Source organism: Netta rufina (genome assembly GCF_964035555.1).
Source record: "Netta rufina genome assembly, chromosome: 21".
NCBI classification, from domain to species: Eukaryota; Metazoa; Chordata; class Aves; order Anseriformes; family Anatidae; genus Netta; species Netta rufina.
This window is the reverse complement of record NC_140145.1, coordinates 9,635,250-9,662,458: the sequence shown is the minus strand read 5'-3', so window position 1 is coordinate 9,662,458 and position 27,209 is coordinate 9,635,250. Positions and strand designations below refer to the sequence as shown.

General features: G+C 43.5%; 1 protein-coding gene across 6 annotated transcripts in view; it reads left to right on the top strand.

The window, feature by feature from the left end:
- Window positions 1–27,209, top strand: part of BCAS3 (BCAS3 microtubule associated cell migration factor) — a 353,753-nt gene that overhangs the window by 253,967 nt on the left and 72,577 nt on the right. The gene's annotated exons all lie outside the window — the stretch shown is intronic.

Here is a 27,209-nt window from a genome sequence, read left to right as displayed (position 1 = left end):
TACAGCTCCTGCCCTGTTTCTTTCTTTCATTTGGGATAAATTGTGAATTAATATTCACTTTAATCTTCAAATGACGTGGATTAAATTGCAGAGAAAGAAAGTTCATGGTGTATGAGTCAAAGTTAGAGGAGGTCCTCTGTAAAATTTCTTTGGACAGTTAGAGGTATAGCTGGGAAAGAAAAGAGAGTATTTCTCATAAGGCATAATTCGTATTTGCCATTATGCAAGGACACAATGCTGTCCCTCACTCTGATGTGCTGCTGCAGGAGACCAGGAGACAACCTGCCTGTTACGCACACTCTGAGGCTGTTTCCTGTAATGACTATTCTAAATTGATCATGGAGGTCTAGAGATAAAACCTTTCACAAATATGCTGGCTATTTAAGAAAAAAGAAATAATAGATACTGAACTATTTTGTCGCTAAGGCTGTTGCTACTTTTGATCTTCTGGATGCTTTGTAACAAGGATAAGTCTGTTCAAGGTGTTTGAATTTATTTAATTTTAATTAGTATTATACATCATGAAATGTTTTTCTTGAGTGCATGAGAACCACCTAAAAAGTTGGGTTTTCATCTGTATTTTAATTTCTCAGTAACAGTTGATGAGCAGAGAGAAATTGCTGTGGCTTTCTGGGGCTCACAGTGATGTAAATGGTTTAGGCTTTGCTCAAATCAGATTTCACTGTACAGTTGTAGTTTGAGCCAAGTCTGTTGGTTCTTGTGGGTTGGTTGTTGTTCTAAGCTTAATTAAAGTAGGTTTTTTAATAAAAAGGGGGGAAAATTCAATTTAATATCAGGTATCCATGATAACTACGTAATACAGCTTTTTCTCCCCTGAATTGTGTTTAGAGTGGATGTTTACATAGATGGCCATAGCTGAAAATAATGAGGAGATTCTATTTATGCCACAAGTTAAGAATTCCCATCACTGGCAAATCTTAAGTTACTTCATCTGATTTCTGATGGGAAAAATCAAATTGCTTTTATACTGGAAATAAAGTTGATTGAACTCGGGATTTTTCCAGTGGCTCAAAAGGTTATTTCCCAAGCAGTGCTTTTCTACAAACTGCAGTGATCTGTAATTTCTCTGCTTCTGTCTGATGCTCAGTGTTATATGTAGGGATTGCCTCTTAATAATAGGTGGAACTCTATTTGACTTCCAGAATTTTACATGAAATCTTGTATTACAGATGTGATAGCAGTAAGACCCTAGAGATGGAACTAAGTGATAAAGAGATCAATCTCTATTTTCTGTTTTTCTTTATTTCACATAGAGCTCTTTAATTTCGTTCTAGAAGAAAACACTTGAGGACTAGTGCTGCCTACAGGAACTGTTCAATCAGTATTAACGTGCAACTTGTCAAGAGCAAATTCTTTGACAAGTCTATTTACTTCAAAATAATTATATAATTTCCATTTGCTTCAGGAAGCTAAAAATAGAAACTAAGATATTGTTTGCCGTTTTATTTATTCACATTCATTCCTTGTGGTGATTTCAGTTGACCTCAGCATTACCTGTTGGTGAGGAGAGAGCTGTTTGCAGGCCAGTAGCTTCATCATTCACCACTGATTGCCCTCACAGACAGATTTAACATGACCAATGCAAACAAAGTTTTCTTGCGAGATGTCCAACTCATGCTGGTTTTGGCAAATTCAGAGCCAGTTGGAGATTTTGTGCTGCTGGAGGGAAGTTCTGTTTTCTGTAGTAATCCCAAGTAAAAATGTTTGAAGCAAGGATTGCTAATCAGACTTGACAAACCTCAAAAGTTTATACCCAAAGCAGCATTTGAAATCTTAAGTGTTCCTTTTATCAGGACCTTTCCACAGAACTTGTTTTCCCATCACTTCCATTCAGTTATTTCAACCAGCGTGAATGGATCCACCCTCAGAAATGATTGCAGTGAGTAATGGTGCTGGATTTTGTACACATAAGCACTGAGCAATAGCGTGTTGCTGAAAATGAGTCAAAAATACACAAATGGCTAAGGTAGGGTTTGCTTTACACATGGCAGAATTACTTAATTGGTGGAATTACTTAATTCAAGAAAGCAGTTGTTTTTGTAATTACAGTAACAATTTTGTCTGCCGAGTTAACTCTCAATGTGTAGCAGGTTCAAACTGATCCAATTAGTAATGAAAGTGGTGTAATTAACGTAGTCATTAATTAAATGTATACACGCACACTGGCTTTCAGTCAGTGCTTTGGGGTGGTTCATTTTGCATCATCCTGTTACAGACAACAAACTTCTTGTAACATGTAATCTGTGTTTAAAGCAGTGGAAGTGCCTCCCCCAGTAATGGGGGTGGAAATAGGATCTTGGGGACAACTGCAGATTACTGGGAGGTGGGACCTGTGGCCCAGCACCCGTTGGGGTTCAGTCCTGGAGTTCAGGAAGGCTTGGAGAGGTGAGCCTCCAACAAGGGATGGACCTTGCCATCACCGTGCCAAAAGATTGATTGCCCCATTGAGTGAATTGTCTGTTTGTAATAGCTGGGACTGGGATAAACATGAGACAGGGTCCTCACAAAGTGACTTTTTTAGTGTTGAGAGAACAGCTTAGCAGCGAGAGTCATCCATGACTGATATCACTGCAAAACTAAAGTTAAAACTGCCTCAGAGAAGGCCCAGAAGAAATCCTCCGAGACGAGGGATGTTCTGCGCAGCCTGTGCAGTTGCTGGTTAAACTCATGTGTGCAGCACTGTGGAAAATTTTACTTAACAGTTGCCTTCTCTGTAGTTGATTAATACAAGATTTCAGTGTTCCCAGTCCATTAATCTTCACAAGCACATCTGCATACTGAAAAATATTTTTAAAAACAACATAAAAAATTACAAGCGCTGATAATTTTGAAGATAAAAAGGACTAAAAGAACTACGATAAACTGTAGTTTACTTGCATCATGTGAATCCCAATCCAACGTGAGAGAGGGGCTTTGCCATTTAAAATATTTTAATTGCATAAGAGGAAAACTTTGCAAAGTGGTTGTTCTCCAAGCAGGGAGTACAGTTCCAACTGAGAAATATCCTGGCCTGCATTGTATCAAGTAATAACATCTTGCAAGTCAAAAAGGTATTAGGGAGGTGTGAGAGACATCCCAGGAGGAGTTTGAGTTAATGTGGGGGGTTGAGAAAGTTAATTATCTTGCAATTAATACTGAAGGTGTGTAAGAGGGGGATAATAAGAGAGCAGGTTTTGATATTTTAAGGAGCACATATGTAAAACTGGCTAGCTAGAGCCGTTCCTCCCCAGCACATTTGTTGATACATACACAATAACAGTGATGTCCAGATGCCTGATTTTTCCTGAAACGGAGTATTTTTAAGCACTCCCATCATCGATTGAAACTGCAACTTAATGAACAACAAAAGCCGTGGTTGGTTCTCTGACCCTTGATTTCTATTTATTTTTATCACGTACTTTCCTAATAAGGGGATATGTGGAAATCATGCCAGGTGCTTTGTGACCACTGAAAGGCCTCACTGCGCCGGGCAGTGGCTGCTTGCAGGTAAGGCTGTGCAGCACCTTAAAACCTCCCAGACCTGCTTGAACTGCCCAAGGGGAAATTTGAGGCTTACATCTCCCACGGGTTCCTGCTGGCCAGGGGGATGCTGCTCTGCATCTGGCATCATCCCCACCACAGGACACAGCCCTGGCCGTGGTGTCGGGGAGCAGCGCCGGTGTCCCCACTGCTGCTCAGCTCGGCTCCAGGAGGGCTCCTGAGCCAAGCATTCCTAACGGCGACAAGAACGAGCAGGAAAGGGCCAAAAATCTGCAAAATTTGGTTCAGCCTTCATTTGGATCAGATTTATACCGAAAGTAGCTGGATTCTAAGTTCATTTAGAGAACTAATTTTCTGGATCCAAGTGTTTTTACAGTGAGGGGATGTTGTAAAGAAGTTGTTTATAATGGAGTTTATCTTAGGCTCAAACTGTTTGCCAGCCTAATATCAGAAAGGGTCTGAAAAAGCCTTACAGTGGTGGTAGCTTAAGGAAGGGGACCGGGGTGGGGGAGAAAACCTAATAAAAATAGCTGAGATCATTCAACAGTTATCAAGAAACAGATACTGCAGTTTTATAACAGAGAGCACTAAAAGTATATGCACTCTTAAAAGGCAATTAAAATGTATACTCCAAAACTATAAAACATTTTCTTTTCATCTGGAACATTGAGGGCAGATTACAACACATTAATAACGTTTTGTTTAGAGTTCAGTTTCTGATGGCTTCCAAATGCAGTCTGTGTAGATTAACCAGAAGGAGTCCAGTTCTCTTTTAAGAGAGCTTGTAAAGGAAAGCAATGTGGTAAGATTGTTATGAAAAGCTAGTGTATTTAGGAAATAGCACTTAGCAGGGTCTCTCTGAATGGCTGCCAGGTCAGGAAGCTGAAGTGCAAGGCTTGGCCCTCGTTCAGGCCCCCCAGTCCCGGCTCCTTGACCACACAGTACGTCAGGAGCATGTCACGGCGGGCCAGGAGCTCCACCACGCCTCCGCCGCTTGGCACTCGCATGTTCACATAACCCAGGGCTCCGGGGGGAGGGAGGCACGCCGGGGCCAAGGGAACATGCTGCTTTTTAAAATAGAAGTGGGTAAATAAAAGAAGCATGGGAATGGAGCGGTCGCTCGGCCCGCTTGCCGCATTTAGCCGTATCCGCTCCGTGGGGCGAGAGCGGCCTGGCGGCGGGGGAGCCGGCTGGGCAGGGAGGGAGGGAGGGAGGATGGCGGCCTCCCGCCGAGGAGCCCTGCCTCTCGCCTGCGTGCGAGGGTCCTGCGTGCTTCACATCTCGGCAGAGGAGCTAGGAAATGCAGGGACATGGTCCCAGCAAGAGCCACGTTAAATGCGCAGGGAAGTGTAGCGCAGGAAGCGGGGGGAGAGGGCGGTGCAGGAGGAGGTGTGGTGGTGGCCTCCACAAGGCGCTTTCAGCCCCAAGTTTGCGTTGTGTGTTCAAAACCTGGTTAAAATCTAGGAGATGAGCAGCTCTGTGCTGTGGCCTGGTTTTGTGCCACGAGGCTGCAGATCAGAAGGGCTGGGGGGACCCAGCGGGCCGCAGGAGCGGAGCAGGGACCTGTGTGAGGTCTGGCAGGCCTCCTGCTCGCACCGGGAGCCCAGAGCAGTCCCGATGCCATCGGGTGCATGTTAGAGGCTGTCGGAGGCGGGTGGACGCCAGAGGTCTGCTCCTGTCCCGGGAAGTGTTGTTAATTCATCCACTGAAAGCATTGCTTCTCAGAGTACTTGTATGAATTCTCATTCTCATCCCCAAGTATTTCCTTCCCGTTGTCTTTTTATAACGCTAATGCGGGAAAATCACGTGTTTAATTAATGCTAGTAACAAGTACCAAGTTTGTGTAAGTCCGTGCTGGCTTAGGACAGTGCGTTGTCAAATGGGACCTCAACTTGTGCGTTGCCAGACAGAATTTGTGGTCTTTCCCTCCCCATCTTCCTGAAATCAGTGCATTCAGAGGGATTTTATGCTCTGTGTACATTTCATTTATGCTTTTGGCTAGCGGATCAAAATCCTGAGAAGACAGGAGGTTCCAGGAAGCCCCGCAGTACTGTTTACGAGCTGGAATTACCCAGGTGCTGTGGCTGACTCGGTATGGCACGCTGATACAGGGCTCGGTCTGTACGTAACACCCTAACTGCTGGGGGTTTTCACTTTTGCCCGATACCTTTTTCACTGCTGTGTTATTATTAGGAAAAGGTCAAAACTAGTGTCCTCCTGACCTAGCTCACAGGGTAATTCTTCACCATTTTGTTACCCGTGTTTCCTCCCTTTACACTGCAACCAGCTGCCTATGGGGAAACCCACCTAAAGTTAAGGAGAATATTATGGCAGAGAAACTTATTTTTTTCTGAAATGCTATAGCAATATAATTTGTATTAAATACAAAAGGAAGATTACTGCTCTCCATTTGCTCCTTTAAGACAAAGTTGTCTTTTGGCCATACTTTATGTGACTGCATAAGTAAATGTTGATGATTTGTACAGACTGTAATCATGGATATTGAACTGCTCTCTCACCCTTATAAATGGATCCCCTGGTTAGAAAAATGTGTTTTTCACAGCCCCTAAGTTCACTTCAAAAATACTTTTATGGAGAGATGAGGGGAATAAAATGGATGGTTACGTTTAGCACTTGGTACAGTAATAACTCCAGCCTTCTTTGGAAGGAGCATTGTGTATTACTAACATGTTGTACATTAGCAACTCGTACATTTGATGGGAAAATACTAATAAATTGTCATTACTCAGAACTGAGTAATTATACACAAAATTAAATGTGTGCGTGTGTGTATGTGAGAGAGGAACTTCAACTTGCTATTGCTTTCAGACAGTGACTCATTAAGCCACCCTAATGCCTTGGCTATGCGGCAGAAGACTAAAATGTTAACACTTACATTCTCCTCTCCATACGTGAGGATTTGAACACGTAATTCCCTGAGATGAGACCATACCTCTGGATTTTTATTTGTAAGTCTATGTTAAACTGGCAGATGTTAGGGTGTAGCTTTTAGCTATTTTTCATTTAGATTCTGATTAAAAGAAGTGTGTTGTGTTTTTTTTCCTTAAACCAGCAAAACTAATTATTCATGAGCACAAAAATCATCATCCCTGACTAACAGACGTCTCAATTTAGGGTTAGGAGCAGATAACATGAGGTCTGTAACAACTGTTGGATCATTCAGAACGCTTCTGAGTCCCAGAATGGCGTTTCTGTTTTTCATTATCCAAAGGAACAGAGGAGAGGAGAAAGTTCAGAGAGCAGCCCTTGTCTTTACTCACACAGTGGCCAGCACACGTAATGACTGCCGCGGCCGTTCTGCAAACGCAAAATTGCTGGTGGATCTAGAAGGCTTTGTGAGGCCTTGCCCTGCTGGTTCTCCACTAGAGATGCACAATGGCTATTCACTGCCCAGGGAAATTCCAGGACAGAAGAATCAGCCATTGTGCCAGTGCAGGATGGATGATTTGTGCTACTGCCTGCTTCCCGGCGGCTGTGGTCCCCAGCCCTGCTGAGGTCGGGTGGCGCTGGGCCGTGGGTTTGCTCCCAGCTGCAGGTATGCCTTTGCCTCTGACTCGCTGGGCTTCAGCTGTGGCTTGAGCGATCGTTCCCAGGGATTGAAGTGCTGAGAAATGAGAATGAGGGGAAAAAAGTTTTTTTTAAGCTGTTCCAGTTTCCAGGGTGACTGAATTCCTTCAGCTGCCCATGCACTTGAAGACCTATTATGGAATAGCAGTTTCTCAGTATTTATTATTCATATCCTGTCCTGTTATTGGTTATTTGTCACCACACCTTCATTACTGTCAGGAAAGAAGTTCTTTGCTGGCAGGATGGGAGCGTGCCTAGTGACTCTGCTGTATTCCAGTTTGGCTTCGTGCTGTTGTGCAGCACCTGAAATCGGGATCCTTAGGGCACTCGGTAGCAGCGTGGGTCCGGGCTGTTCCACCCTGCGTTGGCTAAAACCCATGACTTGAAGAGAAAAAGTATCTGATTTCACTAGCAGAGATATCATAGTCCAATTACTTTATTTTTAATTTCTCTTTCCTGAGCTTTTTAACAGATGCTGCTCCTTGGCCCTTTGACAGAAGCCTTTCAGCCTTCCTTATGACAATCGCAGATTGCAGCCTTCCGTGTGGGTATTTCTCGAGCTATGTAGTTAACCCGAGAAGGCAGCAAAAAGACATTATTGGGCTGCCGCGAGTTGCCAGCTCCTTGCTAATATTTTAAAGGTGCAGGTCTGTGTGTTGCTCTTGGGTAGTATCAGTTCTCTGTGATTTTGTAAACAGAGCCTCATCAACCCCGAATATCCCTGCTGCAGCGCAGAGGCAAAACTAAAATTACTCCTTTAAGGTCATCTGTTTTTACTGACACACCAAAGGTCTAGGAGAAGGAGTGAGCAAGCATCAGATTTCTCAAATACAAAATTTTACAGTGGGAACGTGTTATAAAACATTCTGCCAGTGTTGTTTCCCTTGGGATTTAGAGTGAGAGACATGAAGGCTGACAACTCTCTTCCTGTTGTAGGTCAGAGCTTCAAGGAACTCTGTAATCTTCCCACCAGCTTTGCTCTCTCCTGGAACTCACGGTTAAAATTAGATGCTGGCTGAACTTTAGCAGTTCAATTTGAAAGCTTTCAGAGGCAAAGTAAAACAACTGCAGAGGAGAGCTTTCTCACAGTGCCATTTTGAGAAGCCACTTTGTACAGAGTAACATGGCTGTGCTAACGATGGATCTCTTGCATAGATGTTACCATAAATCACCATGAACAGGGGAGGCAACTGGGCATCATGGAAACAGTGTGGGTGTACTTGGCCTTGTAACGAGGTGCCTTTCTTTGGGCTATTACATTACCTTTTGATTTGATTTTTTTTTTTCCTTACTCCTCCACCTTTTGCCCCAGCGTTTGTCAGTGACAGAGTAACAAAAGTACCCGAGCAGTTTGTTGCTTTAGTAGAATGCAAAAGATGAAACAGACACAGGGAAAAAAAAGGGTGACGAGGCTTTACAGTACACAATGTGAATTATTAACTGCTGGGATTAGGCTGGAGCTCCAGCAGCACGGGAGAGCCTCGACATACAGTAAAGAAGGGTGAGGTGTTCTGCTTAGTCTCTGCTGCAGGATGCTGTACCCTTCCCACTTATAACTCAGCCTGGCTTGATTACCCTTTTTATTCGGGATTCAAAACAGCTTGTAAATTTTTTTATCATTCCTTCCCAGATTGCGTGGAGTGTACTGTAGCCTTTTCTTTCCTTTGTCCACATCTGTTTTCCAAACTCATTACTTTCATGTTATTAGGTTCATTTAAAAAGTTGTGTTTATTTCCATCCCGCAAGTTCATTTTTTTATCTTTTGAAATACTGCAATGGTTCCATTAAATGATGATGTATTTTAGAAAAATCAGCGCATACCAATTCTTCCTGCATATTAATTGTGGCTAGCACCGGCTTGGTCAGCAGGCTGATATCACCATCAATTCCCAGGACCGCTCAGGGATGCTGTGCTGGGAACACTATTGTAATTGCAATTACTTATAATGATAATATAAATGCTTACTGTAATTTAGAAGGAAGCTCTCCTGAGAAGAGTTTTTGTCTCACAACTTGTGTGCTCAGCACCTAACACAGCATTGGTCTAATCCTGATGGAGGCTGACAGCTTTTCCCTAATACAAACATTAACCTGAGCCCGAGCCCAAGGTGGCAGCAGCTAAGGACACTGCCACTCCTGAGACTGCACCAGTAACCACGGCTCCTGTCTCACTGGTGCTTGTGTTTCTGGCAGATGTGTGTTATTTTCACCACCTGTAGTTTGTAATTCTGCTGGCAGAGCAGGGTACGTAGGGTCTGGCTGCTTTCTGGTCTTCACTTAAATATGCCTGATGTGACAGCACAACTGGGATCTTCGGGGGGTTGTGCTATGGGGATAGTAAACGGGTCACCAATCCCACTGCGATGGGAGGTGGGGGAGCAGATTCTCATGTGTTTAATCCCGTTTGGAATTTAAGGTAAAGAATACAAAAACTCAGCAGATGCTGCTTATCATTAATTTCTTCTTTTTGTCATCGCAGTTATGGGCACCCCTTAGATAGGAGAAGATGATTTCTGTGCAATTCATCACCCTCAGAAATGCAGATCACTGCTGCACACCGTGTGCCAGCACCGTGCCGTGTCCCCGGCCGAGGGGGAGGCGTGACGGAGTCTGGACCCCACCTGGGTGCCGACTGCTCCCTGTAGGGCCGGTTCCGTTAGAGCTGGGGAATCGCTCGTAACACCAAAGGTGATTTTCAGTCTGCAGATCAGCACATAAATCACCGGAGATTTACAGCTGTTGGTGTGTCAAGTGTGCATCCCCAAGGCCTTCTGGAGGTGTTCGCAGGAAACCTCGTACTTCACTCGTCACCACCGCGTGCTCCGTAGAGGTTGGTCACAGCAACGTGGTATAAAACCGAGCGTTATCAAAACCTGCAGCTTTCTCCTTATCTTCCTCAGGTGCATTTTTTCATTCAAGATGAAGACATATTATGGCTTGTTAGCATTTGCTATCCAGTAGTGTACAGTAATTCACATTTGAAGTGCAGAAGAAGGCATTGGCAACTGTAAGCAATTGCTGGTTATTAATGCCAAAGCTGTAAAAGTGAAAATAGGAAGTCAGTGCATAGGCTCTGAGTGTTAGTGTTGTTTACATTCCTAATTCGATGCACATATTAACCACAATTAACATGCTAGCTAGATTTCCAGCATATGTTTCTTCCATCACAAAATGTTTTTTCTCGTACGGTTTATTCCAGATCATTCTTAGCTGGAAGACACTGCAACAAATTCAGATGGGGAATAAATTCCAGTTTGCATTATTGGAGAGAACATACTGATTTGGGTCGGGGCAGGGGGTGGTGGTTTGTGCCCTGACCTCGCTGGGCACTGACGTGTTGGTGCTTCACCGGCTTCTGTAAATCTCGGAGCAGGCTTTCAGCTTCGGTGGGGAGTGAATTTCCTTTTTTGTGAAGGGTTTGCCTTTATTCTCTCTGGCACTCCCAAATGGAGAGAGTGTTCTTGGTTGCAGCTGGAATAATAACGAAATAATAATAACAACAACAACAATAATAGTTCCCTTTGAGTAACATCCCCCATTTCAGTCCTGGTCTTTCCCTCGTGCCAGTAATCCCTCATTTCTCACCCCACCCCCTTGGCCTGAACTCCCTCATCCCCCCGTTTTCTTATGTAGCCCTGTGGGCTATGGAAGGATTAATTGTACCAATAAACACAACTTTATTTTATGGTTTTATAGCATGATTAGCTATCAAATACTCTGTACTAAAATAACATTTGCTAGTCTGCTTCAAGACAAAGTTTTGTTAGGCACAGTGGGCCTTTAATCCCCGGTGGAGTTCAGCTAACTAAATATAATATTAGTTAACATATTTTACTGATGTTAAGAAAATACTTCTGTGCTACAAAAGCTATCCTTAGTCATCGGATTCAGCTTGCAGTTACGGCGGTTTTGCTGTGGACGTAGTTTGTAAACTGGTACAATTTGGTCAGTTAATTCTGGTCTTCATATTTTTTTTAACAGTGATAGATATCTTTTATTGGAAATTCCAGTTAGTGTTACAGACAGAGCTTGATTCTATCATCGTGCTATTAATTAAGACGTTATAGGAAATAGCTGTTTACATAAGCTTTTTAGAGCTAACGTTTAGGACCAGAACTTCGTCCCTCTCGTGCCATTTTTCCACTGACATAATTCCAGTGCCTTGGTGGGGCTCTTCGAGATTTATTTCTGATATAATTGCCTCGCTCCGTGCCAAATACGAGGTCCTTTTTAAAATAACTAGGAATTTCATGGCTTGTGCAGTCAAGGCGGTCTGTGATCTTCAAAGATGTTGAACTGAGATGTCAGCTCAGACAGACCCTGATGTTTTTAGAGAAGTATGTTCTGGACACTGGGGAAATAAGTCTGATTGCCGAGTTGTGTTAGACTGCAGAATGATCTTCCAAGCGGTGGCAACCTCGCCATGGAAGACATTTGGGGAGAGCAACGGGTTTGTAGGAGGGAGGGCTGAGGTGCTCCAACAGGGCTTTCCACTTTCTGAATCCAGTTAGAGTTCAAAAGTGAAATCACATGAGGGAGGCTGAACCAAAAAGCAAGTAAAACTTCCACAAGAAATATTCCTACAGAATATTAGCTGGAAGTTAGGGGGGGTTCTTCCCCGGTGGGAAGCATCTGTGGGCGTTTAGGAGCAGGTAGGTGCATCCTAGGACGGATTCCCTCTGATCTCCAGGGCCGGTCGCTGGTGAGTGTGGCTGTGAGATTCGTGCATGTGAAGGACTCAGAGTGTATAACTATCCAGAATCTTTTAAGTGACCAGATTGTTATAAAAAACATGACTCAGTGGCGCCTTCCCTTCTGTCCTCGTAGGGTTGACCGTTCTTTATGCTATGTTAGAAACTCATATGTTTTGATCTAGTATAATCCAAATGTATTTAGTCTGTATTTTATTCCACTTTGTAAACACGTTTTTTCCATAGCTGCAAATGTCTCCACAATTATTTGTTTCAATTTGTAAATTGAACAAAAGGCTTTAATAAACAATGTCCTCAGGCAGCCTCTCCTCTTCATCTAGTGAAGAAACATGATTTCTAAACCGAGCAGCCTGTAAACTCTTACAAATTCAAAGGGGAAACTTCCACCATTTTGTTCAGCCTGGCCATTTAGAAGTTCAAAGCACTTCTTGCTATGAATAAACTATGCAGTCCAATTTGTAAATAAAGTTTGGAATTACAAGTTGGTATTTTGTAGCCTGCTGCTGGTGGCATTGGTCTCATCCAAAACGTGGCACCGTTTGTGACAGCAGGAGCTCAGCGGAGAGGACTTGAGGGACTTTGATTCAGCATTCACAGGGCGCACTCTGTAGCTAATCTAAATGTTTGATTTTTATACTTCAGATTTCTGCTTATAATTGCTAAGCTGTAATTAGACAAGTATAAGCTGCATCAAGCAGCTTCTGGCTATGGATACTATAAACATACAAGCTTAGAAGTCGCAGCAGGGTGGGATTGCCAGGCAGCAACGTCCAAGAGACTTATGACTGCATAGCTTTGCTGAAAATTAAAACTTGTTTGTAGGATTCCCAATGTCCACAGCTGCTGCGCTGTGTTTTAGCAGTATCTGGGACAAACTTGAGCTTCCCGAGATCCTCAGGAATTTGAGCTGAAGAATTACTGATTCGAAGGACAGTGGATGTTGTTTAAATCACTTTTATGTAAGTGTATTATATACTTCCTCACGTGTTGGTAACACATACACACGCCCATTCATAGAAAGGAATTAAATCTACCAAACATTGGAGTTGTTACAAAAGAACACGAATCTTCTGCTGATTCAATTCAGCTTGTATCCAGGAGGGATATTCCTAAGGAAACCAAACTATCAAGTGGCTGTGCAGCTGAATAGTGATACAAGACCTTATTCATGCTTCCTGCTGCTTCCTTCCTAAAGGCTGGATTCTCACTGAAAGGCAGCATCTTGCTGGTTTTACAGCCTCTGTCTTTCGATCATTGTTCTTTACAGTCTGTAACTGGCCAGAGAAATGTGGCATAATGTGTAGGTAAGCTTTCTATATATAGGCTATTGCTGTTAATTGAAAGACAAATGCATATTTCAGTTAAACTTCTAAGACGGGAGTGTTGTCAGGCTCTGTCGTTCTGAATACTGCCATCCAAGGGTGCAGAAGGGAAGAACAAACACTTTAAATGGGTTCAGAGTCGTTTCGCTACGCTATGCTGTGGTTAAGACTTTAAAAGGACGACTTTGGTGTATCAAAGGCATTACAAGGAGATGTAAATCTAAAGCAGCTTGGTGTTAGACCTCGTGTTTAATTGGGGGTTCGCAGTGGAGAAGGAATCCCTTTATTTCAGAACTGCTGAGATAACTTGCTCGAACTTGCACAGTTGATCCTTGTGCATCTGACTTTGCTGGGAAGAGCTTTTGCTTTGAGAGTTAGCTCTAGTTAAAAGCCAGAGATTATCATTCAGTCTTCTGATGACGAAAAATGTGGCATATATCTCAGGAAAAGTCACATATAAAAAAGGCAATGTTGATAGATTAGAAGTTAATTGTGGTATATAGGAATAATTTGACATTTCCAGTGATACTGCTCCAAATATTAAACTTCTAGCTCTTGGATTCACCTTTTTATCCCCCATTCCACAAAAATAAGGCTTTTATCGTATAAGCTTAGATACTATTTTTCTTTAGCATCTTTAAGAGTAAGGGAATGATAGTTACTACTTTAATAAATGATTAACTGCTCAGTTTTTTCCCTACCAGGTCTTTCATTTGCTGCTGTTGTTCCCATGGAGTTCTGCTCCGGGGGTCTGTTTCTCACTGTGATCTATCGGCTCTATCTGCGAACACCACATGCCATCCGGGGCTCTGGTTAGGAACTGAAAGGCTCACCTTGGGACAGCTGCAGTGATTTCCACCTCCCTGCCCGTTGTCTTCCCATCCTTTCACCTCGAAATTCCCACCCAGCACGTAGCAGTACAACTGCTCTATAACTGCCCTGCTTCTTTTTTAGGTCATTAAGGGAACAGGACTCTAAATACATGGGTTGTCAGTGGAGAAATTTATTTAGGAATACCCATAGTGGGTAAATGCTGTTCCTTAAATGCTGACATTTGTTCATGCCAAACAGGTACAGAGTTAACCCAGACAGATGGCAAGTGACTGCTGGTGTCAGATCCCCATTGAAGGTGATCCGATACTGTCAGGGCTCCGTGTTACCCTCCTCAAGATAACAACAGCCATCGGGGTGATCCTTTTTTGATTTAGTGTTGGGACTTTATTTTGTCTTCCAGCACTGAGAATCACAGAAAGGTTGAGGCTGGCAGGGAGCTCATCACAAGCAGGGCCACCTAGAGCTGGGTGCCCAGGACCATGTCCAGGTAGCAAAAGACTTGGCTGTCGGTCATGATTTTAGAGCAGAACTGGAGAGAAGCCGAGGAGTCTGTAATGGGCTTTTGGCACCATGGTGCCGCTACTCATCGCTGCTGTTGTAAATCACGGGTCAGGTAAAGAAGCAGAGATGGACTGGGAAGGGTTCTCCACTGCTGTTAAATTTGGTGTTTAAAACATCCTACTGCTTAACAACAGTAGTTAATTGTATCCTTTCCAAATCCCTTCTTGAGCTTTTAAAATTGATTTTCAGAAGAGAGAGATGGGAGTTTTGCTGGCAGACCCCCAGCTGTTTTCAAAAGCCTGACCCTTGGTTGAAGAGAAGCTTCCCATCTCTACCTGGTACCTGCTGCAGACACACTGAGCTTTAGCCTATTGGTATCTGCCTGTATGATCTTCGTCTTTCTGTGTATGAGAGATGGTTTTATTCTCTTCTCCTGCATTTCATGTTCTTATTTATTTATTTATTTATTTATTTATTTATTTATTTGACCAGCCTGCACTGGGAAAGGGTAATATATAGACACCATGTGTGTGGTTCCCTGCTAGGTGATGCTGCCTTATAAGAGTCTTTTTTACCCATTTTGTGCAAGATGTGGCGTGTGAGATTTTTGTTTTGGTTTTGGCCAGATTCTTCTCCCATTGACTTCATTGTTAGTGCTAATAAAACCATGGGAAATGTTTTGATGGATAGGAGATTGCAGCGACTTGAGGTTTAAGCTTTGATACCAAATATTGGCGGCTGCCTATAATCTTTGGTAAACCAAAGATAAAAAGCATAGCTTGTTTTAGAAAGTCATGGGCTTTTCAGAATGACACTTGGCAAATTCTGATACTCACACTGTCAAGTATTTGTCCACATATCAGTTGTTTTGTGCATATGTTTACGCTCATTTTGCCTTAGGGATTGTTTTACTAAGTTGGATAAAGTGTTTATTATGTGGGCCGCAAAATATGTTCCTAATAGTATACTAAACCCTGGTGCCACAATGGCTAGGAGCTGTTTGAATCTCCTGTTGTGCAACAAAGGCTATGGCAGGTAACCACAAGCCCTAGGGCTGGCTATCTCCTCGGGAGGCTGGATGGCTGTGGCAGCGCCGTACTTTGCTTTCCGCTCTCTGGTCTCCCTCAGCGTTACAACTGTTTGCTTGGCTTGGCTGCTGGCTGCTGGCAGCCGCGTCTCCCAGAGAGATGCTGGGCTCTTCGGCTTCCAGAGCCTGCCCTCCCCAAAAACCAGTGGCAAATTGCAGCCACAGGGACTGAAATCCGAGTCGTGATGGTGTCAAGATAGTTTGTCGTGACTCACTCCTGCTGTGGGGCGAGGTGATCCCTTCAGCAAACCACCAAAGTGGTGTTTACCCTTCAAGGCCTCATTCTGGTTGACTTGAAGCTCTCCTTGCTGTAGCCTGTTTATAGCAGAGTGTGGACGCTCGCTAAAATTGAAGGAGAGGTATTTGGAGAGTCAGTTCCATCTCATGGGATGTGGGGCACTTCTCCTGTTTCAGGCTATCTCCCACGTCATCGCCCAGATTGCTCGGCCAGTTCCAAAACTTATTTGTTTACAGGTAGCTCTAGCCGTACATCATCAGCAACTGCTGCCTAATGGGGGCTAAAAATTTCTTCTAAATTACCCGTCAGGACACAGACCTTCCAGAGCCAGAGTGCCTCCTGGAGATTCCACTTGAAATAAATAACACTGAAAAAGTTTGCTTTCCCTAATGCAATAATGTGTAGGAAGGTAGATCTTGTATTAAATTACTCTGTATGTGATAAGATGTGATTATAATAAAGAAGGAGATTTATGTTTACTAAAAAAAGAAATATGATTGCATTATAGTTTAAATAAGTTATTTGCATTTCGTATTTGTTTTGGAGTAGTGTCCTTAGGCACCAGCTTAACACTAGGTTCATGTGTGCCAGGAGCTGTACAGAAAAAATAAGATTATTGCTGCTCCAGGAGCCTAGAGGGAAGCTGTGGCTTCCCAGGTAATAGCCCTTCACTGTGCCAAATAAAAGCGTGTTTCATGCAGAACCTCAACCCTTCTCTGCAAGAAAGTAAAAAACACTTCTTTGAGAACAGAGGTAAAAGCTGCTCGCAGGTTGTGCACCTGATTCAAATCCAGGGGGCTGCTTAGGAGCACCCCCTGAAAGGCAGCTCAGGAAATCCTTTTCGCCCCCAGTTTTAACATTTACCACTTTTACAGTTTTAAATGCAAGGATTCACCTCAGAGCAGGTACAACCAAGCTCTGCGGCTGTGTAAATGATGGCGATCTAGTTGATTTGAATGAGGTGCAAATTGGGATCACACGGCCGCTGGGGCGGAGTGATTTACATTCTCTAGTTACAGCAGTTAATTGGGGGGGGCCCTGATAAGACTTGTTTACTGCCAGATCACTTTGTCATAGGCCTGCTGAGCATCAGGACCGGGCGATTTAAAGGTCCATTACCTGTTCCTCACACTACTTGACATAAACAGCTTAATGCAGAAGAAAACCTAAATGTGTTCCCTCTTCTGCCTCAGGTCTGTAGGTCTGAAAGTTCTGTTTCGGATTCTTCTCCGCAGAGACATCCACGGAGCAGAATTGCTGAAGCATTCTGTCTTCTAAAAAGGCATGTTTTGAAAATTTTTAACTGTTAACCCATTTTCTGAGCTTCATGAGGGCTGAACCTGGCAATCAGCCCCTTGCACAGAGTTGTGCCACTTAGCACCATGGCCATGTGGATTGACCCTGCCAGTTAAAGAGAATCTGAACCCCAAAGAAATGGCCGTGACCCTGATCAGTCATTTTTTAAGGCTGGGAAATGAAACCAAAGCTCTCTAAAGGCAGTCTCTAGAGGACATCCTAAGTGTCCGTCCTTGTGCAGGACCAGTCTGTGCCCGTCCAGCTGCTGGGGACGGTGCTGGGAGGCTCAGTGGAAAAGGCAGCGCGTTCCCGGCTCCTGTTACCTTTTTGGTGTAATTCCCACAGGGCAGAACGGGAGCACTTCGGCTCCGCTCCTGACCCTTGACTGCGCTCTTCTTTCCAGCCTGCCAAGTTTCCACTCCTTTTGTAGGCACATGCTCGTGCCTCGAGATGGGAGGGAAAGGGCAGGACCCGCGGGCAGCTCGAGCACCCTTCCTTCCCCAGAAGCTTCGTGAAGCACACGGAGGTAGGCAGGAGGCTGAGGACCCAGCTGGCGTGATGTGGGTTGGTCTCCCTCCTCTGCTGTCCCTAGCATTGGCAACTAGAGCACAAAGCAACTTCCATCTTATGCTTTAATGCAAGTCACCATTAGACAGGAGCACAGGAGTCCCTCCACTCTCCAAGTTTGTCCCTGAGACAGCTGCACGGAGGAATTTCAGCCTCACCAGCAAGAGGAGAGATAAGGAATGAGCTCTATCGCTCAAAGGAAAATTCAGCAAACTTCAAAATAATGCATCTTGATTGCCAATATTTTGCATAGGTTGCAATATGCTGGTTAATGAATGTTAAATTAGTATGTCGATATTTCCATTTCCCGACCTTTTAGGGAAGACAGTGTAGGGTAATTTAGCATGAATAGAAAAAACTAAAATGTCCAACACATGTTTGTGCAGGGTTCAGCTTTCAAGGGCAACTTGCGTTGGCCAGAAAGTTTCCAGTCCGAGTATTGGCAGGTAAATGATACCATTGCTAACTTCATGGGGCTGGAAGAGTGCAGGGCAGTTCTGCACATGTTACGGCTTCTGCGTGTGATCTCCCAGCCAGGAACACCAAAACCTGTTGGTGTTACAATGAATTTTAGTCTCCTTGTCCTTGTAGGAGTCCTGCTCTGCTGGCGTTGCCTGGAAGATGGGGAAAGGAGAAGGTGCTCTGTGAATGTTCCACCTAGTATGTATGTAGAGGAAGCTTAATTAAACCCATAGCATTCAAATGGGTCAAAATTTGGTCTGCACGTTCATAGAATTTCTGTTGAAACCAATTAACATTGTATTCACATGAATACAGGGCTGCTGACACTACAGGGTCCCTTGAGGGCTGCCAGCCTGCTGTTGCTTTGTGTGTCTGTCAGTACCCTTTAGGACTTGTTCACTTCCTATTTATTTATATCCTGTTTTCCTGGAAGTGCTCATCACAGACCAAGATTTCCCTGTGAAAGGCCCAGTAAAGGGGCGAGAGCTCCTTTGAGGAGCCACCATTGGGTATAGACAAACACATTGATGCTAAAGGGAAAAAAGTCGCCTGGCTTTATGGGCCCTGGTTATATTTTCCATTGGTCTCAGTGGGGCCACGTGCACGGGGAAAGGTGTCTGAGTGCCTAAGCACAACTTCACAGAGGCCTTAAGTTTTATTCTTGCCACGTCTAATCCTCTTGACCCAATTGAATTGCCAGTGGTTACGTGAATCTCCCAGTATCAAGCTCATATTAGAACCGGTTTCAATTTTTTAGATTAGTAGCAGGGGCTTACAAGGCTTTACAGCGCTGAAGTAACTGGTCATTTCCCTAAAAAATGATGAATTCGAAATCCATTAAAACGGGATATTTCTGCCTTGTGACGAGAGCCTAATAGCTTCTTGCGTTTGTGTTTGGAAACATATTCTTTGAACTTTTGTGTAACGTTGAGCCAGTATAAGGCAAACATTCTTCTCCACTTGGTAATAGGCTGTCTGGTATCTGCAATGCACTTATTTAGCTTTAAAATTAACTGTATATATTTGTAAGTTTTTAATTAAGATGTGTTTCTACTCGAAGCTTTTCAGAGCTTACTTAGATGAGCATCAAACACTACACAGTTTGGGTCTTTACTTTCTGCCTATTAGCTTCTCCTTCTCTGCTTATAAATTTCTGATGACAGACATAAACATTTACCTCCGTAGGCATTACTTAACTCTGAGATCACTTTGTTCTATAAATACAAATAAATAAAGAGCCCTTTAATGGGTGCCTGGGAAGCCAGCAGTGAAGTGGTTAAAGGCTTGTGCCTGCAGCCCGGCCAGCGGGAGCTGGCGGTGGGAGCAGGGGGACGCCAGCCTGTCTCTAAACTTTTTGGCCCTCCCTGAGTGCAGAGATGAAGGAAGAGCCCTCTATAAATCACGGGAGATTAGAGACCCTGTTCTTGCCGACTCTGCAGGGTTGCGCTGCTTAATGTCAAAGCCTCACGTATTACTTTAACAGCACTCCTTTTCTTTATTAAATCCACTTTGAAATAAAAAAATGATGATCTTTCCAGTGAGGGGGAGAAGGCCTAAAAGGATTTAGAAAGTATCTGTTATGTTACATTACTGAGACTAATAACCGTACAGGGAGTAGGTAACATTTTTGCACCATTTCAGAAAGTAAAATGAATAGACTTTACAGAGTTTTCTTCCTTCAAAATATTTATTGCTGTTGATTTTGAGTAACTTCTCGGTAAAGGTGGACCAAGCGCGAGCACTCGCTGGGATTTCCTTCCAGGTTTGCAAAATTAAATTTGCATCTTTGCTTTTGCACGTTCTGCCGCATCTGGTTTTAGATTAATTTTTTTCAACTTAGGATTTATTCAGGCTGAATTTTATTCTGTCTTTATCTCCATCTGATTGTGATGAAGACATATTTTAGACAGCTGTATCTGTGTCAAATGTCAGTGCTTGCTCGTAGCCTCGCTGTCTCGAGGACATACGGAGGCTCCTAGGCACCACTGTTATGACCTGCTTTTCTTCTGATTTGTGAAAGTCACATTAAGCAGGATATTGTATTTTTTAATGTGCAAAGTTAATGTGCTTGTTTATACATAAAATGCTGTCGTTTGCCCACATGACTTCAGTTATCTTACTTAATGCATTGCATCCCAGCTGACAAATACTTGAAGCCAAAGGAATTGCATGTATGTATTTTTTCTGCACATAAGTGTTTCAGATCCTCCAGGTCATTTAGTATCCATTAGGACACTAAAGCTTCTTACTGTTTTCTCATTAATAGTCAAGTCTGTTACCACGACAAAAACAATTTCTGCGAGACGGGATTCTTTTAGAAACATCCCTGATGAAAGTCCTAGAAATCCCAACAACAAATGTTGTCAAGTTAGATTGCAGCGAAGCATTTCTTTTTCACTGTGCAGCATTATGCCCCAGGAATGTAGTTTTTCTTTTAGTCTCATGACTTTAAACACAACATTGGCATGAAACCCATTAAGAATAACAGATTTATAAGCTCTTGTTGATGGATTCTGTTCAAATGCAGTAGAATGGAAGGTGAAAATATTTTTAGTCCTTAAGCATTAAAAATAAACTGTGATTATTTTAATTCTGTACATTTAAAGTAATTTTTGCAGGCATGCTCAGAGTGTTTTTCTACCCGTTCACAGTTCATTTATGGTACAGTTTTGAAGTTTGGACATAGTTCACACCTATAAAATGTGGTTTTGCATTTGCCAGGGAAAATGAATATTGTTTTGCAATGCATCTTATCCAAAAGTTGACAACTAACAGCTTTTTTGCTAGTTTATTCTGACAAACAGCTTGAAGGTATCACCTTTGTAGGCGGCTGCCGCAATGAATTGCAGATATTCATTTATAGCTGTTTGTACTCTGTGTGTTCTTTCATGTGTTCAGGAATATTGCCCAGTTTGAAAGTATGAGCTCTTAAAATAACTAGAAATGGGGGTGGGGTCAGGAATTGTATAAACACAGCAAATTTCTGGGGCTGGATGCATGAATATTTAAGAGTACAGCCTCGGCAATTAGCATTTCACAAGTGGAGCTTTTAGCTGAGAAAAGAAGAGAGCAGGAGGTTATCATAAGGCCGTGAGCAGTGGTCCCGAAGCCGACTTTCAGACCAGCAGTTAGTGTTTTATTAGGAGAGAACAACTCTATAAAAGGAACAGGAGATTCAATCATAATATAGTGGGGTGACATGAAGGCAGCTGACAGCATGGCTTCAAAACCCATTTAAGATCCAGGAAAAGTTGCCACAAGTAATGTGCTGCAGCTGGTGAGATCGTTTCGGAAAAAGCAGAACCTGCCATAGCCCTGCGGATTGGCGGCCCGAGCAGCCCCGGCGCTGCGCAGCCGGGCTGGGCGCTCGTACCACACACAGGCAGCGCTGGGAAAGATCACTCGGCGAGGGTTTCGCCTTGTTTTTAGTGTTTTGTTTTTTTTTTTTTTTCCTTCTCTTTTCTGAAAGTGGTTTGGGGAGAAGCGGGAACCAACGACCGGTTTGGTGGTTCGGGTTGGAAAGAGAGTGAATAAAGCGTCAGCTATGAAGGGCAGGAGCGCGCGCTTCTGGAGGGGGGTGGCTGCCGTTAGCAAATGCTTCCATACAGGCCGCTTTGAGCAGGGAAAGTGCTCCAATTAGGAAATTTTAACAGTACATAAAGAAGTGAAATGCGCTTTAAAGGGAAAAAAATCCTGATTTCCTGCCCTTAATTCTTCCCGAAATCTGGAGCTTGAACAAGTCCCCATTCTTTCGGCGAAGCAGCCGTCGGCTCTGCTTGGTGCAGTAACGGCCTCAGCTCAGCGTCCACCGGCTGTGTCTGCTGGCCTCTTCCTTTGATACCCGTGGCAGTGAGGTCCTGAGAGGTGCAAGGCATTTATAAATGTAGGGCAAAGAAGAAATCTTTAAAAACTGCAGATGTTGATGCACCAAAGCTGGTTTGTTTTGTGTCTGCTTAAACCTCAATCAGCGGTGAGGTGGAGGCACTGGGAAGGGGTCACTGCAGCGTGTGTAGCTTCAGATTGTGTTTTCAAAAGCCTTGCTGCTTCCTTAGTTGAGATAGACTGTTAAATTTACATTCTTTAAACAAATTGGGGAGAAACCTTATGCCTGATCGCATGTAAGGAAAGCATCTGGCAGTCTGTATCCAGAGCTTTAATTTGGAAGCGATCAACAGCCGACTAGGTGAACTTTCAAAGAGCAGCAGTGTCAGCCAGGGCCGTGTCCCTGTTTAGAGAAAATAGGAGCCAAATTTGCATTCATTCTTGATCAAAAAACAAAGTTAACTTATATTTTGGCTGAAGGTAGCCAAAGCAGTCATTTATGAAGAAAAGATCATCTCATCCCTGGTAGAAGGTAATATTAATTCAGGAATAAACAACATTTGTCTTCGTTCTTACAGAAGTTGCTGTCATAGAAAAATACACTGTGCAGGAGGGGGCTCAAAAGGCAGAGCCACGATTTGAAGAAATATAATTGGTTTTAGTGAGTAATTAGAAGAAATTTGATCTTTCCTAAATGTTCTCTTCTAAATGGACAACAGAAGAACATTTCAGAAGTAATGTGTAGGTTTCCATTGCTTCCTAACAGGGGGAAGAAGGAACTAGCACTGTAAAAATCCCCCAAACAAGCAAATCTTTGATTCTTAATTTATCTGTGCTAGAAGCAGAATCAAAATAGTTACAGTAAGTGTTTGGAATTCCTTTTGTTATTAAAAAATTCCATGCCGATTGTATTTTTTGAAAAAAACAGAAGCATAGGTAGAATTAGGAAATCCAGGCTGCCACTGTCAGCCTCAGCGTTGGGTTAGATCGACTTCAGGTGGGCACCTGGTGACACCGACACGGGTATGTGAAAAATGAGCCCCGGTGTGTGAAAGGAATCGTCCTCATTGTCTATCCCCATGTTTATGACTGGAAAGGTGACACAAAACGTGACTTGCTGCTTTGGCTCCTTGGGAATACAGCAGCACAAGGATATTGGAGGTATGAGCAGAGCGAGTATTATCCTGAAAACAAGATGGATTAAATGTTATGTACTGATTTCACACTTAGTATAGCACAGAATTACTCGTACAGAAAATGTTGGAGCATGAGCTCATTCGCCCATAAACCTTCAAGGGGGCAATGTCCTAAAGAGCCGCTGAAATTGGATATCTAGAAAATGAACTCATTTTTAAGTGGGTCACAACATCTGTGATTATCTTGTTGGGATTACTAGCGTGATCGTGCTGTGGTATCATTGCTGCTTCCTGTGGACTTCGCCACTCTGCACCGAGGTTGGCAGTGGGTGCGTGCAAATGGTCTGTGGCTTGGTGAGTGCTGGAGGGCCTGGCCAGCACACACAGCTTGCCTTCGTGGGTGGGTGGAAGAGGTATGTCAGGATGGCCTAAAAACGCTGGATAATTTGTCCCTTTTGTCCCTGATTTAAATACATCAACTTTGATTTTAAATTAGGGATGGGTTCTCGTCTTCCACCTATAAAAATACCATGTTCTTCGGTGCTTTTGCCTTCCTACTTTCTAGGAGGTGATCTAGATATTCCCAAGACTTGGCAACTATTTGGAAAAAAGGAGAAAATTTATTTTAGAAAGCTTCCAGAGCTTTGAGTGAAGCTGTGTACTAGACTTGGATCTTCCTTCTCTTACCATCACCAGAAGTCCTGCTGAAGGATCCAGTGTATTCGGGTAGGGAATGGTACTTCTCTACGAGCACTGTGGATAGTAGGCCTAGTGGCAAAGTTCAGAACCAAATGATAATCAAAAAGACCCTGGATAAGTATGTTCACATTTATTCTATGTTCTTCATGTTGTTCTTAGTAGTCCACGTTCATATTTGTTTCAGCCTTTGGCATCATTCTAACTTTGTGCAATTCCCCTTTTTCCAACAGGAGGCAGTCACCTTGATTCACAGCCTCTCTTACAGCAGGGTTTCCCTTCCTTTTTTTTTTTTTTTTCTCCTGTGTGTATTAGCAAGGTTTCTGTGACCCCCCTGCTGAGCACTGTCATTCTGAAGATCCACAGATGGGTTGCTCCACAGGTAGGGACAGGCCGTGTCTGGCATTGGGTTCCCTTGGTTCGTCAGTCAAAGGACACACTTTTTTTAGGTCACTTGGATCCTTCTTTGACCCCGTCGTCAGAGCTGTATCTCATTCTTCCTCTTGAAATCCCTTCTTGAGTATATCTGTGGGGCAAACTACAAAGGATTTTAGCATCTTAGCAGTTCTTCCTACACAGCCTTCTAAAAATGGTGCCTTGCTACAGTCCTGTAGGCACTTTAGGCTATACATGTGGTGACTTAATCCTTGGAAGATGTGGGAATCCTCAAAACTATGTGCTGGGATTTGGGGTGGAATCTCAATTTCCTTCCTCTGAGATAGAGCACCATGAGAAAAGGCCACGGTGGTTGCAGGAGCCATCTGTTAGAAACCAGCCGTGATAACTGGGGCCCCAAGCAGCCATCGTGCCCCCGGCCAGCCTCTCGCCTCTTAAGCAGGGAGCTGGGGGCTCACGATTTCCCTCGCCTCTGCCAGGAGGTGCAGCAGGAGAGGGACGAGGTCAGCCTTGGCTCCAGAAGCCTGTGCGGTCGGTACGTTGTCACTCCCCGATGGTAAGGGCAGATTGAGAAAGAATCCTCTTTGCTGAAACAACCTATGGAAGAGCCTGCGCTCCCCGAATAGTTGTCTTGAAAGGATTTGGAAATAAAATTGACTGAAACTTGAAAAATGTAAAGCACTCATTCAGAAAAAAAGCTGCCTTCTGTTAAACTAGCTCTATAGTAAGGGGAAAAAAAAAAAAGGGGACAAAAACCAAAACCAGAGATCAGCCATTCCTCTTGTGTTGTAACACTGAACAGAGGTTGTCTCTTGTCATGGCTACGTGCAGCTCTCAGCCCACTGCTGGGGTAGCAGGCAAATCATCACAATTTGGAAAAATCAGTCCCGATTTTTACCCAGGTTGTTTTTCTCAGCAGCAGCAGTTGAGGTCACGGGCTCCTAAAGGTTATTTCCTGCTGCACAGTAAAGCAGCCAAACAACATTGTTCTTGGGGAGTGCCAGCTCCAAACAGCATTATGCCCCTAAGTGATTGTTTACCTAACGTGTTTCTTCTTTATTTTTCTTCTCAAGCTACTTTGTTTCTGCTCAGGCTGTCACAAAAGGTAAGATAGGAAATGGTAAAACACAAAGAAATAGAAGACAAAGCAGTGCAAAGAAAAGATTGATGCTGGTTCAACCTTGGGAAAAAAAATGCAATGTATACAAGGATCTCTGGAACCTGAAAAGGTTCCGTTTTGCAGTGATATATTTCAGCTTTGAATATAATCAGCTTATAAGCTCTTAATTATTTTCATGCCTAAAACAGCACAGGAAGCTGCAGAGAACTGAAATGTATGGTGAGATTTATTAAGGAATGGCCTGAAGAGTTTTTATACGCAGTTTATAAATGTCATCCGTATCTAAATACACACTGGACTTGCGTGGTAGCCCAGAAGGAGAGAGGCCTTGTCATGAAGCATGACAAAGCAATTATTGATCCAACCTAAGGGGAAAGCGGTGCTAAAAATGCACCGGGGACAACTGACGGGAGGGTGGAACGTGACAAGGAGATGGAAGGAGAGGCCAAGGACAGGTTACCAGAGAAGTGGGCCTGAATCCAAATATCCCAGATGCAAAATCCCTCAATTTTGGTAAACTTGGATTAGCATTTAAGAACAAACAGAAGAACACAGCTGGCCTTGTAGCTCTATCATTGATTAAACAATATCTGAAAGTCTTTGAAGTCCGGAGAAGCTTGGGGAGCTCAGCCTTGCAGCTTTATCTGGAAGGCTTGAAGTATGCCTTCCTGGTTTTCTGCTTTAGCACCTCTGTAAAGGGTCCTTCTAATGAGCTAAATATATAGAAAGGTGTAGGGAGAAATTTGGGATTCGTGTATGGAAAAGATCTTTCTGTTTAGAGAGCCTGCAGTAACGGTGCGCAGGTTTTCAGACACCGTGTCCAGAGCCGCCTGTCCCGAGGGACTCTGCTCAGCGCACGGCTTGCCTTTGGCAGCACGTTCCTCATCCCCTCCTGGTGGGCCTGTCCTGAGGGAGGATCTCTTCTAACTGGAACATTGACTTTCCAGGCCCAATTTGTACATAAACAGGGCGTTTTGAATGGGGGAGGGCGTAACATCTGAAATTCAGTCTCTTACTGGTATGTGCAGTTAAAAATTCACTCGTGGCAGAAAAGATGAGATCTCGGGGTCAGGAGGCAGAAGTGGGATGCAGAAGACCAGAGATTTATTTGTGATTCTCCTGCTTTTATAATTTAATTCACTTTCCCTTCTCATAAACAAGGAATAACACTACTTCCATAAAGTGTTTAAAAATGACCGTGTGGGAGGCAGTAAAAGTGAACTATTAGTTTATAACTGGGAGAATCATAGGTGTTTATGAATGCCCTGAGGCCAGCAGCCATCCCATATGGGTTACGCACCTGAGGAAAGCTGCTTGAATTGATCTCGTCTTTTCCAGTCCTTTTAAGAACCATGCAGGAGCTGTGTCCACAGATTAGTCCATAGTTTGGTGCCTGGAGCAAGGCAGGATGAGCCTGCACCTTGGGGTTTGCTTTCAGTCACCAAAATACTGAGTTTCCATCTGGTGGTGAGCCCTGGGCCTGCTCACCAGCATAGGTTGGTTATTTTCAGCTAGGATTAGGAGGTCTTCATCTCATGAAGTCTGTTGCCTCTCCTGGTTCAGTACAGCTAACAAATAAAAAAAAAATATGTATAAAATTGTTAATTTCAAACTGCATCGAGGATGAGAATTGTTCTCAGGTAGATTTCTGAGGTGTTTTGTTGTGTTCACTGTCATCCCCAGTGGAGGAGATGGCAGGGAAGCTCCTGGTCTGTAGTTACATTTCACATACTGGGGATCTGTCTTTTCTTCTTGATACCTATCACTAAATCATTCCACTTGAAGCTTGATTTATAATGTCTCAGAGAGGACTTTTTTGCCAGCATTGCGAATTTTTAGTCCTGCGAGGTGTTTTGAATGCCCTTAGCACTTCCTCTCGGTGATTAAAGTTTTCCTTTAATTCTCCGTTATTACCCTCTGTGGATTAGCTT